The sequence below is a fragment of the Lacerta agilis genome, chromosome 4, assembly GCF_009819535.1.
Source record: "Lacerta agilis isolate rLacAgi1 chromosome 4, rLacAgi1.pri, whole genome shotgun sequence".
Taxonomy (NCBI): Eukaryota; Metazoa; Chordata; class Lepidosauria; order Squamata; family Lacertidae; genus Lacerta; species Lacerta agilis.
Genome location: NC_046315.1, coordinates 89,390,442 through 89,404,715, shown reverse-complemented (window position 1 = coordinate 89,404,715; position 14,274 = coordinate 89,390,442). Strand labels below are relative to the sequence as shown.

The following is a 14,274-nucleotide window of genomic DNA, read 5'->3' as shown; positions in this document are numbered from 1 at the left end:
TATTATTATTATTATTAATATTAATATACTGCCCTATACCTGGGATCTCAGGGCGCTTTCACATCTCCATTATGTCCAAAATTCACCATTAAACTACAAGTGTTATTCCAACCCTACTAACGATTTTAGCTATTTGCAATGGTTTTTTTCAGATAAATTATAAATTTCCCCCATTCCTTATTAAAATTTTGGTCTTCCTGATAAGAAAAATCAGGATGTTGTCTCTCTTTTGCCAGGGGAGGTATTTACCCTGCCTTTCCCCCCTTGCCCTCAGCCAGGGCCGCAAGGGCCAAGCGGGCTCTGAGGGGGTTTGCCCTCTTTCTTTCCCGCCATTTTGTTCCATGCATGCGCCTTCCTCTCCCTCCTCAGCAGCAGACAGAGCTGAGGGGAAAAAGGGGGGACACAAATGGGGCCTTTCTTCTTCCTCCGTTGCTGCTGCTGGAGGGTTGGCGGGGCCTCTGAGGTGCCCACAACCCGACCAAGGGAAGGGGATATGATAGATAGACAGACGTATATAGGCATTGTAGGATAAGGAGCTTTCCCTCAGTTTTTCGTTTATTTTATTATTATTTTTTAAAAGAAAAGCGAGTGCCCCCAACAGATGAGCAAAGTCCCCACAATTTGAAGTGGGTGGGTGGGGGTTAGGGGGCGATGGGTGTGGGGCAGCGTGAGGTAAAAATGAACAGGGGACGATGAAGGGGGGGGGTAGGGAGAAGCAAATGGAAATGAGTGAGACAAAAAATAAGGGGAAAAAGGCAGAGAGAAAAAGAAAAGAGAACAAGAGGGGGGGAAAGAAGTAATATTTTCCTTGATAAAAATGCACAAAAGGGAAGATGAACTTTGTTCTTTTTCTCTTTCTACTCTCCTCTCTCTTTCTGCTTTTCGCCTCGCAGCACGCCAGCCTAAGCTGAGAGCTGTAATGTCATTAAATTGCAAATGCTTTTTCATTTCCGACACACACTGTTTACTTATCTGGCAAAAACATATGTTGGAAGGAATCCGTTAAATTCTGCCCATTGCCTTGGGTAAAAGTGCAATGGAAACGGACCCAGTGAGCGTCTTCTTTCTTCTTCTTTTAGCACTTCCCTTATCTACAAGACTGCTTCGCAGCAAACTGGCTAGTTCAATGAAAAATGAAGATACAGCAGGAGATTAGAGAAGAACAGTGAGCAAAAAATTCCTGGAGAGAGGGTCACTTCATTGCAAATGATTTCACTTCTCTAGATCTGCATAAATTACTATTTTTAAGGCATCTCCAAAGTCTGTATATTTTTCTCACTCTGTCAAACATTTAATTTCACGCCCCGTGTTCTGAATATGCTAAAATGCATATCTCTGATGCACCTTTAAGCCAGAAAAACGAATGCAAAATTGAAGATAAAATGATGTGATTTGCACTACAAGCCTATTACTTGAGGTATTTACATATAGTTTACCTCTGCAGTTCTGAGAATGATTTATTAAAAAAAAAAATCAGGATTAAGCTCATATAAATATGTATAAATCTTTGTTTAGAAAATAGATTTTGCAGCTGTTGTGTCAAGAAGTTCTTTAAGATTCTGTGAAGAATTTTCCTTTTAGCGTGCCTTTCTATTTAAAAAAAACAACAACAAAAAGAAAGAAAAGAATTTGACAACCTTCTTTGGCAGGAAAACACATATTTTTTTCCTAATGCCTTGGGGGTTTCCCCCCAAAGATTCACTTGAAGTTTCTTTTCTCCCCCCCCCCTTTGCATCTCCCCACCTATTTTCCTAATGCCACTTGGGTCCTTTCCGTCTTATTTGTTTGGACCCTGAAAATAACCCCTATGGTATCTCTCGAATTCAAAAGGAACATTCCGGATTTATAAAAGTAGATCAAACCGCTGTGGATTTCTCTTATTCCCACTAAACTATTGTTGTTGCATAGGCCCTAGCTATGGGAAAGAGAGCTCTTCAGATTTAAAAGATTCTTGAAACAGAAGCATCGCTTTTAAAAAGGGACAGGGAAGTTTGCCCACATGTTCCTTTTTATTTCGAAACCGATGCTCCTTTAATCGCCTCTGTTTAGGTGAACAATGCCTTCCAGATCTGGCATCCTTTCACCTGGTGAAATAGAAAATAATGACATTATGATGTAATTCACCCTCCTTGTAATAAACCCTCCACCTTCTAACAGTGAGAGTCTCTAACTCTTCTCTCCGGCCTTCGCTTACAGATAATCAAAGCGATGGGAGATGGAAAAGCAAGACCGAGCAACCACCATGCTGCCAGTCTCCAAACCAAAACCAGGAAGATGCTTCTGGTTTGCTCTGGTGCTTGCTAGCTCAGCTAGCTCTGGGGAACAGGTACTGGAGGAAAAGCAGGTACTTCAAAGGTTACGTTAATGCAATTAAAAAGACCAAAGGACTCTGGCCAGAGACAGATTGTATTGGAGAGAGTGAGAGTGAGTTTGCTGTTTGCTTACAAAAGCTGTGATTGAGAGCTCTTAAGATGCGCTTGCTTGGAGTTGGCTAATGACCGCTGGGAAGAGGGAAGGGGGGGGGAAACACCCACAAACTTAACAGTTACTTCCAGAAATTCAATTTAATTTTCTCCCACACACAAAATGGTTTAACAATCCCCCTAGCGGTATTTCTAGTGCTACTGTAAGTACACAAAAAATGCACATAAACAAATTCCTACTTGCAAGTGATAGCACGGTTAAAAGATGGAGATCGGATAGGAAGGGTATGTGTGTGTGTGTGTGTGTGTGAGAGAGAGAGAGAGAGAGAGATCATTCATGTTGTGAAATAAGCACAGCTTATGTTGTATATAAACTGCACATGCATATGCCTGTGAAGAGATATAAAAATGTATTTTAACAAATCTTTTTACCCTGCACATCTCAGATCAAACACATTGGTATAAACTAATTTGTCAGCATACTTTATCAAATGGGGCAATAAATTAAAAGTAAGCATCCTTTGGAAATCGTGTCAATCTCTCAGCTGTTAACCATTTCCTGAAACAGGACTGACTGTGACTAAGATTCAGAGTCCAATGCGACTAACTCCTGGTAAATGAGTATAGTAGGATTGCAGCCTAAATGCTATATATCTGTAAAATGAATATAAAAGCATTATTGGCTAAAATCCACATTTGATTTTCAAGTTACCTTTCCTACACATTCAAATATCAGGTTGTTGTTTTTTAAATTTCAGCACAAAGTGTGTGAAACATGTGCTGTCATCATTTGTGAAAATGCAGTAGAAGAACCATTTTACATATTATGCGGAAAGAGTTGGTAAGCTGTGGTGATAGATTACTGGAGCATACCACTTCAGACTCCAGGTGGAGTTCATATTATTGAATGCGTTCCCTACTTAAACAGCAAGTGATAATATTAGGTACTGCTAACTCCATCTAATGTGCAGAAGGACTCTAACATATTAGCTCACAAAAAGAAGGAAGTATATAAACAATAACTTTTGATTGTTACTGTCTATAGCTGTTGTCTGATATACGTAGCTGAAATATTATAAATGTATTCATATAAGTTTGTACAACGTAAGTGCCAAACTGCATCCCTGTAGTAGCAGTTTATCTGAAACAATTAAAGTTTGTGTGGCCTTCCCATTCCAATGCTAACTTAACCTTACATTTTCCACACACCTGCGATTTCAAAGGTTAAAGGTGGGTTGCTCCTTTTGCTATAAGATTGCGTCCTGCACCCTGTCACCTGTTTGTAGTTATTATATAAAATTGCATGCTTTATTTTATCTATTGTTCACTTCCTCTGCTTTTACATGCACTTTAAAAAGCAACTTTGTGAGCTATGTACATCTTAGCCTCAAATGCTTCACAGTCATGTTTGGAAAATGTGGCTCTTTCCGATTTACAAAAATACAAAGGTAATTTTAAATGTGGTGGTTTAAGCAAGAGCAGAAGGCAGGCACAACCTGCAGAATTACCTGGTTTTCAGACCCCAAAGAAAGAAATTACTCTAGGGTAATGCACATAGGGATGCGGGTGGCGCTGTAGTCTAATATTTATTTATTTATTTATTTATTTATTTATTAGTAGAAATTTATTGGATTTTGGTAATAAACATAAACAAAATACAAATACAAACACTACAAAAACTACAAAACAAAATACACACAAACAAAACATTTATTTACTCATCCTTATCCTCTTTATAATCCTAAACTTGGGACTTCCTCGCATCCTCTCTTTTGCGTTCATTTCTAATCTTCTTTAGTAACTTTATAACATTGTAAAATCTGCTTTCTTACATCTAATCTTAATCTTACAATTATAATCAACGTATCTTAAATCTTATTCTTATCAAACAAAACATCAAATTCCACATCTCAACTTCTTTTATCCTCTCTTAACTTAACTTTGTTATACTGTAGCCTATATTTCTTCTGATTCCAATTTCAAATATTAAACAGAAACCACATTTTAACAAATACCTAAATGTTTCTTCCAGTCTCATAGTCCGTTTTCCCTCTGGTTTCGGAGTTCCTTGGTCATCCTTTATCATATCCCCTTTAATTCATCCTTTACCCCACCCCCCTCCTGTCCATCACAACCCTTCCCATTACCTTTCCCCTCCCCCACAGGTCCCCCCCCCAAAATTCACCCAATCCAGTTTCTTCTTCTTCCATTATTTCCTTCATGTTCAGTTTTGCTTCTTCTTCTTCTGTTATTTCCTTCATGTTCAATTTTAAACTTAGTATTCCTCGTTGTAGCTTCCTCTCCTCCAGATTGTAGCATTCTTCTTGATAAGTAGTTGCTGTAACTTTGTCATAAAGTATCTCTCCTCCACTCTCAGCTCCATAATGCATTTTCCATGATTGTTGTTCTCGAACCCTTGGGCTGGCGCTGTAGTCTAATCTGATCAGAAGGTCGGCAGTTCGAATCCCCGCGACGGGGACGTTGCTCGGTCCTTGCTCCTGCCAACCTAGCAGTTCAAAAGCAGCTCAATGTACAAGTAGGTAAATAGGTACCACTCCAGCGGGAAGGTAAACGGCATTTCCGTGTGCTGCTCTGGTTCGCCAGAAGCGGCTTAGTCATGCTGGCTACACCCAGAAGCTGTATGCCGGCTCCCTTGGCCAGTAAAGCGAGATGAGTGCCACAACCCCAGAGTCGTCCGCGATTGGACCTAACGGTCAGGGGTCCCTTTACCTTTACCTTTAATGCACATACAGTAGGCGCTGCAATACACTCTTTGTATATTAGGACTGATGCAGGAGTTACACTGGGAAAACTTTTGCACTTGTGGAACATCTCCCAACAACCACATTCATGTGACTAATGTAACATATGAGACAGAAGCCTGAGACCTTTGTTCTCTAATGCACGTTAGAGATATTGCTGTGGATGAGGTTCACACGGTTTACTGCTAGGAAGAATGCCAAGAGAGCTTGGTGAATGCAAAAATCACCTCCGTGTAATGTTAAAATTGATCCTTAGATATGTAGGTGAAAATGCCTTTTGCCTGACGCAAGCAATTGATATTCATGATAGCCTTTTGCTCCAGTAGCAAATAATGATGGGCATTATTTGCTCCTTCTTTCCAAGAGGTCCATTCCACAAGATAAGAATCAGGCATTTAGTATCATGGCACCAACCCTTTGGAATTCCCTCTCTTAAAATTTTAGGCAGGCACCATTACCGTTGAATTTGGGTGCCCACTGAAGTCCTTCTTCCTTCAATAGGCCTTTTAAGTGGAGCTCTTTCCCAGTCCATATCTGTACTGAGATTGTTTTTAGACGTTTTAATTGTTTTCCTCTGGGCTCCTTTGGTAGGAGGTGTAGGATATAAATTTGAATAATGGTAATGGTAATAATTTTCTTGTGTTACATTTATATCCCTTCATTCATTCATTCATTCATTCATTCATTCATTCATTGTGAAAGTATGTACAAAATAAGTGCACTTCATGGTATAAAAAGTAAACATGCATTTTGTGTATGTTAATGAGATATCATGTGACTTTTTTAGACAAAGAAGCACAATGTGGTTCTTTAACCCAGGTGGAATCTACACACAGAGTAAAAAGGCTGTGAAAATGCTAAAAAAGAAAAAAAGTTTTGAAAAATACATTGAATTTTGTATAGCTCGCTGTTACCATCTAGTGTTACAACACATTTAAACTGTTTTATTTGCAGCTGTATAGCTGAGTCCCAGGTTGCCATTACTACCATTTTCACATACACACATCTCTAGCTTTTGGATATCAGAGCAGCGGCTTTCTTGTTCCAGCGAATGACACATTTGTATAATATGTGATTTGTATAAGAACTTTCAAGATTGTTGTTACTTCCATTCATTGTTTTCCTAAACACATAGTCTTATGTCCACTTTTATAGCAAACGTTTCCCATTTCTATCTTGATTCCCATTGCAACACACTATATGGATGGTGTCAAGCACTGTTTTCCTTTCCAGGAAGGAAAACTGTAGTTCTGTAGAGACGATAGAGTTCAGCTCAATTCTACCCGCTTTGCTGGTCACTTCTGACAATATTGCATATGGCAGACACATCCAACAGGTAGATCACGATCTACTGGTAGATCACGGGGTGTTCCTGGTAGAGATCTGGTCCCTCAGGGATCTCCTTCCCCAGAAAATAAAAAAGAATAAAAGAATAAAAAAGCTCAACCACTCTGCCTTCCTAAGAAAAGCTGAACAACTTTGCCTTTCCAAAAAAGAGCTCAGCAACTTTTGCTTCCTAGCAAAAAAATAAGTGGACCATCAGATTAAGGTCCACTATTTGACTGTGGATTCAGGACCCTCAACTGTGTGTTTTATATAATTGACTTTTTATTAAGTTCTGTGCATATTGCAATGCTGAGTCAGTTTCATTCCTTCATATATTCAGTTCCATTCATTCATTTCCTTCCTAAAAAAAACAACAACTCAACAACTTTGATCCATCAAATGACAATGGGTAGATCACTGCCAGTTTTTTATATTGTGAGTAGATCGCAGTCTATTGGGAGTTGGATGTCCCTGGCATATGGCAACCAGATCAGGAACTGAGCCAGCCGCTTGGACCTGCAGGGGAGCTGTCCAGCAGAATCTAAAGCTGAGTTAGATAGGCTATGTGGGAGCTTTCTTCATTGCTTTGTACTGACAACTAGCAGGCCGATATTTTATAGCAGACTTGGCAGCACCACTTCTTCCTGAAGCTAAGTAGGCCCAAATCCAAAACATGTACTAGTGCTTGCTTCCTCCTCCTAAGTAGGGATGAGGGAAGGGAAGTGTTGGGTTGCTGTCTGGGCACTGTATCTTCAGTGCCTGTTCTTGTACAGGGCCTTCCTTGCCTTTGTTCCTGTGGTCACTGGAGTGATGGTATAGAGTCTAGAGCTATTTGGGAACATTTGGGTCCTCTTGGAGCAGGCGCAATCTGAATTCAGGGCATTAATTCCCTATGGTCCTTGTATGAGGTGCAGCTCACAGAATGTGCCACTGTCGGTGCTCTGCCTGCCCCCCCCCCACTAGCAATAGCAAGGCAAGGAGAAGCAGCAGTGGCTTCTTGCCAAATTTCACGGAGCTCTTGTGAGATCTTGCTGGAAGCCACTGTTGCTTCTCCTTGCTTCTCTGCTGCCACTGTGGACATCCTGCCTGCCTTCTGCTGCCACAATTGGAGAAAATCAAGGCAGCTTCTGGGTTGTGGCAAGATCTGGCAGGACTCTTGCAAGATCTTGCCAGAACCTGGAAGTTGTTGCCACAGCTGCACAGCCCCAGTAAGTGAGATTTTGGTGGGGGCAGGTGGCACCTTCCCATTTTGCCGCAGGCAGTGAAGCAAGATGCACCAGCCCTGGTGAACACACACAGACCAAATGCAAATGCAAATAAAGTTTATTTGCATCTGGATGTACCTAGAATTCCATGGGAAACTCATTAGCCCCAAAGCTGCAGCATTTTCTGTTTTCTACCCTGTGGGTAGAAATAACCCACGCAAGACTTTTCATAGCTGCTCTCAATTCCCTTGCATTTTAGATTAAATCCAGCCTCTCTCATACGCTTATCTTACTGCCATTTTATCTGAATATGTTTATTTAAAAGTCACCCACTGACCTCCACTACTCTTGTGCAGCAATTGCTGCCTATCACTCAAATACATATTTGAGCTTTGAGTAGCACCTTCAGTGTATGTTCGGCAGAAAGCCTCCTGTGTCTCTGAAAAGTGGTTGCACTGTGTGTACAGCAGGCACTTTTCAAAGTAAAACATATCTTTTCAATTTTTTTTAAAGTTTCAAAATACCCAAAGCAGTAAAATCATGTAATTGACTAATCACTTGCCAATTTTCCTCTTTTTTTTAATCTAATCTATTTTAATTTTTAACGGTGCCAAAATGCAAATGAAACTGGTATGCTTCCAAGCTGCTTTATTTATTTTACAGCACAATTTAAGGTATTCACAATTTAGAGAAAACATTTCCCCCCCCAAAAAATAATAACATTCCCTCTAGTATGCATGAGTGTTGTTTTGCAAGTTTCAGCCTGAAGCAAAGGTTCGTGTTGAGGGAACTGAATAGAGGCCTTTTGTAAATATTGAAACACCTTTGACTGCAATGTATGTTTTCAGCATATGGATTGAAATTCATAACTCAATTGTCTTAAAGTGAATCACATGCCCAAGAAATGTTTGTTAAATGACTTACTGTCCTGATTGCCCTTTCAGCTCTACCTACCACATCAAACAAGCCAATAGATGGCCTCCTGAGACTCCCTGTTTGCAGAGTTTTCCCTGGTGAGTTTTCTTAGTGTACCGTGAAATACTCATTAACTAGCCTAAACACACTCTTCAGCACTTTATCCTGAAGTGGGAAAACACAATTTAAGTAGGCTGCTTAAATGAACCTTGCCACCATTTTGTCTGTACTCCTTAGTACTCTGTACAATTCAGGCTGGTTAGCCTAGTACTTTAAATCAGCCTAGTTCATGGACTGAATACAAATATCAATGTATGGATTATGTATCTGTCTGTCCAACAATTCATCCATCCAGAAACACACACACCACACACACACACTTCCAGCAACCGCATCCAGGAGCTTAATATCTACCATGTGAGTGTGAAATATAAGCTTTGGTATTGAATGCAACATCATGCACGAGAACAGTGATGCAGACTGTAGACAAGTGATGTTGCCTTGATAATAGAACTCTGGTGGAGCCCAAGTGCCTCTGGAGAAGGCAGGGGTTCTCCAGTATTTTATAAAGATTATACCATTTGATAAAAGAGAGTCATAATAAAATACTGAAATATGCCACTTGGAGGCCTCCACTTCACTCTGCTTTCAAGTGGACAGCGGAATACTTGGCAGTTGGGCTGACAGGGACAGCTGCTGCAGAATCGGTTGTGTAATATATTTAAACTTGTTTAAATGCTATTAACTTACACAGCATTTATTTTAATTTCGAACAACTAGAGACATTTTAAGGCGGGAGATTTTGCTAGGAGGCTTAGCAAATGCAGCTGGCCAGATAAAGTGGCAATTTTGCAGCCTTTCAATTTTGTGCCTAGAGTCCTAACACTGTAAATTGGATAGTGCAGGATACGGGAAGAGAGAGAATTTGAAACAGATTCTGGACAAGTACTAGACTATTTGGAAAGGAGCACCCAGCAGTCAGTAGCAGGAACAGTCAATCTGAACAGTGGGAACCAGACATTTTAGCAAGAGTTATCAATTAAATTATAAACTAGATTGTTGTTGTTGTTCAGTTGTGTCTGACTCTTCGTGACCCAATGGACCAGAGTACGCCAGGCACGCCTATCTTTCACTGCCTCCCGCAGTTTGGCCAAACTCATGCTAGTCACTTCGAGAACACTGTCCAACCATCTCATCCTCTATCGTCCCCTTCTCCTTGTGCCCTCCATCTTTCCAAACATCAGGGTCTTTTCTAGGGAGTCTTCTCTTCTCATGAGGTGGCCAAAGTACTAGAGCCTCAACTTCCGGATCTGTCCTTCCAGTGAGCACTCAGGGCTGATTTCTTTAAGGATGGATAAGTTTGATCTTTTTGCAGTCCATGGGACTCTCAAGAGTCTCCTCCAGCACCAGAATTCAAAAGCATCAATTTTTCGGCGATCAGTCTTCATGGTCCAGTTCTCACTTCCATACATGACTACTGGGAAAACTGTAGCTTTAACTATACTGACCTTTGTTGGCAAGGTGATGTCTGTTTTTTAAGATGCTGTCTAGGTTTGTCATTATTTGTACTAATTTACCCTATGCAGATGGGGGCGGTCGGGGCACTTGCTGCAGGAACAATGCACCTTGAGAAGTCATGTAATATATTAAAGGGAAACAGAAACCTTCTTCTACAGTGGTACCTTGGGTTACAAACACCTCAGGTTGCAAACACTTTGGGTTACAAACTCCACTAACCCAGCAGTAGTACCTCGGGTTAAAAACTTTGCCCCAGGTGTGGTGGCAGCGGGAGGCCCCATTAGCTAAAGTGGTACCTCAGGTTAAGAACAGTTTCAGGTTAAGAACAGACCCCCGGAACTAATTAAGTTTGTAACCCGAGATACCACTGTATATGTACCGTACTTCATGCCCTGTTCATGTAGCTAATGAACTAAATTTGCTGTCATGAAAGCTGGTATGTCAGAAACAAATTGTGGCCCAGTTGCAGTTCTAGTACTTGTGGTCTGGGTTTAATAGTTCTGTTATGCTGTGTTATCTTATCCTGGGCAATTGCAGGGTTTAGTATAGCTTTGATTAGAGTTGTAAAGGTCCTTGCAAAGATTTTTAGTTTTGAAAGGTGATATATGTTTATTAAATAAAATGAAATAAAATCAGTTTGTGCTTTATTTTATTTTTTGTACAAATGTAATCAAATTAAGTAAAACAAGCAAACCAGCATGCATTTATTGCCGTACACTGTTATTCTTCTCTTTACCATCACTGGGAGAGCAAACAGCTGTGCAGACTCCATAAGCATGCAGACCCCTGCCCCACCCAGTTCTGAATCTTGCTTCAGATTAGAACATTTTATCCAGCATCACCCACACATTTACTGCCTTAAGTGCTAGAAACTTCTTCCATTTTTTTTTTAAAAAAGCTAGAATTCTGGCCCCTTCTGGGCCTGTGATTCCATGAATAGGGAAAGAATTAAAATCAAGGCAAACGGTAGGGTGTATGCGTGGCTGAGAGTGAATCAGAGCATGGAGGAGGTCAGTCAGGGCATCAGTGATTCAAAATGGGTATTGATAATGGCCATCATCTTTCAAGACCATACCTTCTGGAGAACTGCAAAGAGAACTAAATGGTGCCCTGGTGCCTTAGCCGCTAAATGGTGTCTTACACTCTCAGTTTAAGGGGAAGTGCAACCTAATAATAGAATCTAACAAAATATGAGACAAGGGTCAGAGAAGCTGCCTGCAGTTCTGAGATTACTTTTATTGCCATTAGGGCCTATTCACTTAGAAAATCAGAGTTTCTGTTACATTAGCATCACTTGAAATATTGTGCATATTAGCAGAACAATAGATTGCTTAATTTTCCCCCCTATTCCCATTCTATTTATAAAACCTTTAAAAAAGCCACACACCCAAAACCTGCCTTCTCCACTAATGTAAGATATAGCAAAAAAAATATTGTTTTTTTACTCTTAAACCAAAAAATGTGATGAACTAGAATCCAACAATGTGTTGATAGACTAGCTTCTGAGAGAGCATCCTCTCTGTATCCTGAAACTTTTCTGATTATTAACTATGTTGGCTACGTTTGCACAGGCTTCCACAGCTCCAAATATGCCCACTGGGTGCTGCTCAAAGGGCCACAAAGCAGGATTGTGCTGGTTCTCTAGGCTGCCTTCTTGCACCGTTGCTGGGATTCTAATGATGGATGGGCTGCTGAATCAATGTGTGAAAGAACAGAGAACTTCAGAGCACACCCATTTTAAGGACCAAAGGCCATAGCACTCACAGGGACTTACTGTTTTTAAGCAAATTTCTACAGGGTAAAACTATATAGCTAGTAGAGGAAGAGCACCACAGCCAAAAAGATTTAGTTAATGACTGGCCAGTGTGGAAACAAAACTTCCTTAAATGGCAGTACAGCTGTAGGATCCAGTCTGGAGAAGTTCAAGCAGAATCTTTCACAGATGAACACCCCTTTCTGTACCAAACTCTGGTCCTCTTCCCATAATCCCTCTCCTCATCTCAGTCATGAAGGGCAGTGCTGTCTGCCCATATTGAGAAGGAAGCTCTCAACATTCTTTTGTTTAACTCAGCAGCTTCTGAAAAACAATGGGGGGCGGGGCGGAGAAAACAATGCAGCTCACGGAAACCGTTTATCAATTGGTCAATAGAAACGGTGCATGTGGACAATTAACAATGGTGCTATATGCTGCTGTATGGCATGTATGGGGTGTTGGGGGAGGGGTAGTATCTCTGGTGGGGGACACGTGGTGCTCCTTCTGGGGTAGTGTGCCCACATTTGGACCCCATCCTGCACTCAGCTCTTACCTGCGGCTTCTAGAAGCTGTCAACATTCAACAGTGGCCACAGCCCGGGAAACGGCTTCGAGCTGGTCGGCTTAAACCAGGCGAGGGTAGCCAGTTAGTCTCAAACCCTTGGTGGATTAGGGACTTCTCCTGCGTGTGAAGCAGACTGCATTTGAAGCAGATTGAGTGGGTGGGACCAACAGCGAGTCCAATGGTGAAGGAGACAGTTACTGCACATGCTGTAGAGGGAAGTGAGGCAACCTGGGAAGGCAGCCCATCTAGGAGAAGGAGAATCGTAAACTTCCACTGCCTTGCGGATATACTCATTTGTGAGAAAGGGGGAAGAAAAGGCTAAGGAGTAAGCCCTACACAAATCTGGAGCGGAGTCCCTAAGATGGTTGGATGGCATCTTGTACGCCTCTTTCCGGCAACTCCTGCAGCCAAGCTGGTGCCGCACATATTGCTCTGCTTTCCTTTTGAGCGCATCAGTGAGCCTGACAGTGGGGAATGCTGTCTGCCCCGACAGTGGCTTTGGTGCTGCCAATACAGCAAAAACAATGTGGGATGCAGCAGTTATGAGTCTTTGCAGCCACAGCAGGCACTGTGATTTCTCCAGTGGTTTGACTTCGCACCCAGAGGCGCAGTCCACTGACTTTTGAGACAGATGGATACTGATAACATGCTGATGGTAGACCATTCATCAGAAGCCCAGTCATTACATTCTCCCCTAACTTCAACTCCTGGACTCCACTTTAAAGAGTAGCAACCCCCTGCTGTTAAAATAATCCAAACTCTAATTTGCCAGCACTTGGACTACTGAAAGCAGAAATCACACTGCGCAATTAATATGAGAATTGAGGTATCAGTTTTTCATGCATTTTTTTCTGACCAAATGCAACTTTTATCACGCAAGATGGCAAGTGGCACCATTCATTCCTCACTCTTGGTGCAAGCCTTGTGTGCATTTTGCATGAGAGGAAACCCAGATGTATGTTGTCTTGTATTATTGAAAGTTTGTGCCAAAACCCACCTTTTCTATTCTGAATATGAGCACAGAGATAAACACAATTTAAGCCATTTTGATGTGGCTACCAGAGAAATGCAAAAATGTTGCAGTCGTTCTGCTGATGGCATGAAAGTCTACGATTTCAGCCTTTCCAGCCTCAACCTGCCGTTCTTGTCCTGAATTACAAAGAGTAACTAGTGAATCTATTTAATGAACAACTTTGTCATGTTGCCATTTGCCTTAGTCAGAGGCAAATATGTGGCACCTATAAACTTAAATGAAATCCCGAGACTGATTCTCAAAGCTCTATTACCTTTAGTAAGGCTTGTGCTGAAGCAGTGCTTTTGAAGACTAGACTGTCTGATTTTAAAGGCTGCATTCCTAAAATTATGTTCAAGCTTGTACTGTATCAGGATTGCTGCCTCAGGCTCCCCTGACGCTCTCCCCATACGCTCCTGACCAAGTTCTTTGAGGATAAGTCTGCCATAGTTGTATTCCCCACTGCTGCTAATCCTGGTGTGAAGTGGGGAAGAGAGTGGGGAAGAGGATAAGTGGGAAGCATTAGTTTTGTACGGCCTTCTCCTCCTTTCTTCTGGCAGTTGGCTCAACACAGCGCGAGTATTGCCTTGGAGCAAGTAGGAAGCGTAAATAAGCACGAATCAATCAGCTTTCATGGCTGGCTTCTGATGATGCTACAAACACAGCCTTGTGTCTGGAACTCAGAAAAAAAACTGAAGCATATTATAAAACTAGCTTCACATTTCCTCCGAGACACCAGTTTACAAGCATGATTTAATAGCACACAACAGCACAGAAATTACTTAACAGGAGTATT

General features: G+C 41.4%; 1 protein-coding gene and 1 long non-coding RNA gene across 2 annotated transcripts in view; one reads left to right on the top strand and one right to left on the bottom strand.

Annotated features, from left to right (window-relative positions):
- Positions 1-2,294: 2,294 nt before the first annotated feature.
- The window catches only part of LOC117046102, a 22,939-nt gene continuing 10,959 nt past the window's right edge, over positions 2,295-14,274 (top strand). Inside the window, exons 1-2 of the long non-coding RNA XR_004426516.1 lie at positions 2,295-2,344; positions 8,661-8,729. This is a non-coding gene — a long non-coding RNA (uncharacterized LOC117046102). The remainder of the gene's footprint in view (positions 2,345-8,660; positions 8,730-14,274) is intronic.
- Positions 12,122-14,274, bottom strand: part of GPR180 (G protein-coupled receptor 180) — a 19,544-nt gene continuing 17,391 nt past the window's right edge. The window contains exons 10-11 of the transcript XR_004426515.1: positions 13,753-13,952; positions 12,122-12,226 (exon numbers count right to left, since the gene is read on the bottom strand). The gene's annotated coding sequence lies outside the window, so the exon portion shown is untranslated. The remainder of the gene's footprint in view (positions 12,227-13,752; positions 13,953-14,274) is intronic.